Raw genomic sequence first — 2081 nt, 5'->3', positions numbered from 1 at the left:
CACTGTCTCTACACTCTCTGTCTCCCTCCCTCGCCAGATCACTGTCTCTATACTCTGTCTCCCTCCATCGCCAGATCACTGTCTCTACACTCTCTGTCTCCCTCCCTCGCCAGATCACTGTCTCTACACTCTCTACCTCCCCCATCATTAAGTCCTATTTTGGACAGGAATATGACATTGTTTTAGAGCCCCTCCTAAACCCTAGCCTCATAAGGAAGGTGACTTCCCCTCCTAAACCCTAGCCTCATAAGGAAGGTGACTTCCCCTCCTAAACCCTAGCCTCTGACTCATAAGGAACATGACTTCCCCTCCTAAACCCTAGCCTCATAAGGAAGGTGACTTCCCCTCCTAAACCCTAGCCTCATAAGGAAGGTGACTTCCCCTCCTAAACCCTAGCCTCATAAGGAAGGTGACTTCCCCTCCTAAACCCTAGCCTCATAAGGAAGGTGACTTCCCCTCCTAAACCCTAGCCTCATAAGGAAGGTGACTTCCCCTCCTAAACCCTAGCCTCATAAGGAAGGTGACTTCCCCTCCTAAACCCTAGCCTCATAAGGAACATGACTTCCCCTCCTAAACCCTAGCCTCTGACTCATAAGGAACATGACTTCCCCTCCTAAACCCAAGCCTCATAAGGAAGGTGACTTCCCCTCCTAAACCCTAGCCTCTGACTCGTAAGGAACATGACTTCCTCTCCTAAACCCTAGCCTCTGACTCATAAGGAACATGACTTCCTCTCCTAAACCCTAGCCTCTGACTCGTAAGGAACATGACTTCCCCTCCTAAACCCTAGCCTCTGACTCGTAAGGAACATGACTTCCTCTCCTAAACCCTAGCCTCTGACTCATAAGGAACATGACTTCCCCTCCTAAACCCTAGCCTCTGACTCGTAAGGAACATGACTTCCCCTCCTAAACCCTAGCCTCTGACTCGTAAGGAACATGACTTCCCCTCCTAAACCCTAGCCTCTGACTCATAACGAACATGACTTCCCCTCCTAAACCCTAGCCTCTGACTCATAAGGAACATGACTTCCCCTCCTAAACCCTAGTCTCTGACTCATAAGGAACATGACTTCCCCTCCTAAACCCTAGCCTCATAAGGAAGGTGACTTCCCCTCCTAAACCCTAGCCTCATAAGGAAGGTGACTTCCCCTCCTAAACCCTAGCCTCATAAGGAACATGACTTCCCCTCCTAAACCCTAGCCTCATAAGGAAGGTGACTTCCCCTCCTAAACCCTAGCCTCATAAGGAAGGTGACTTCCCCTCCTAAACCCTAGCCTCATAAGGAAGGTGACTTCCCCTCCTAAACCCTAGCCTCATAAGGAAGGTGACTTCCCCTCCTAAACCCTAGCCTCATAAGGAAGGTGACTTCCCCTCCTAAACCCTAGCCTCATAAGGAAGGTGACTTCCCCTCCTAAACCCTAGCCTCATAAGGAAGGTGACTTCCCCTCCGTCTGTCTCTCTTCCTGGGCTGAAACCTTGTTGCCCTTGTTAGTTGTCCTCCTACAGTATCCAATCTGAAGGACCAAATCTGACACAGTTTTTATGACAGCATATAGCAGGGTCAGAGAGAAGACTAGCTGGAGAAGATGGCCCCCTATCCCCTACACCCTATCCCCTACCCTCTACACCCTATTCCCTACCCCCTACACCCTACCCTCTTCCCCCTACACCCCTATCCGCTACCCTCTACACCCCTATTCCCTACCCGCTACACCCCTATCCGCTACCCACTACACCCCTATCCCCTACCCCCTACACCCCTATCCCCTACCCTCTACACCCCTATCAGCTACCCTCTACACCCCTATCCGCTACCCTCTACACCCCTATCCCCTACCCTCTACACCCCTATCCCCTACCCCCTACACCCCTATCCGCTACCCTCTACACCCCTATCCCCTACCCTCTACACCCTATTCCCTACCCCCTACACCCTACCCTCTACCCTCTACACCCCTATCCCCTACACCCCTATCCCCTACCCCCTACACCCCTATCCGCTACCCTCTACACCCTATTCCCTACCCCCTACACCCCTATCCCCTACCCTCTACACCCTATTCCCTACCCCTATCCCCT

The 2081-nt window shown here is 52.1% G+C and overlaps 1 protein-coding gene across 1 annotated transcript in view; it reads left to right on the top strand.

Annotated features, from left to right (window-relative positions):
• The window catches only part of fndc5b (fibronectin type III domain containing 5b), a 22354-nt gene extending 20742 nt beyond the window's left edge, over positions 1-1612 (top strand). The window contains exon 5 of the mRNA XM_046327428.1: positions 1-1612. This exon is cut by the window's left edge and continues 1024 nt beyond it. The gene's annotated coding sequence lies outside the window, so the exon portion shown is untranslated.
• Positions 1613-2081: the final 469 nt, after the last annotated feature.

Source organism: Oncorhynchus gorbuscha, linkage group LG24 (genome assembly GCF_021184085.1).
Source record: "Oncorhynchus gorbuscha isolate QuinsamMale2020 ecotype Even-year linkage group LG24, OgorEven_v1.0, whole genome shotgun sequence".
Taxonomy (NCBI): Eukaryota; Metazoa; Chordata; class Actinopteri; order Salmoniformes; family Salmonidae; genus Oncorhynchus; species Oncorhynchus gorbuscha.
Note: the sequence above shows the minus strand (reverse complement) of the source record. Positions and strands in the feature narration are given on the sequence as shown.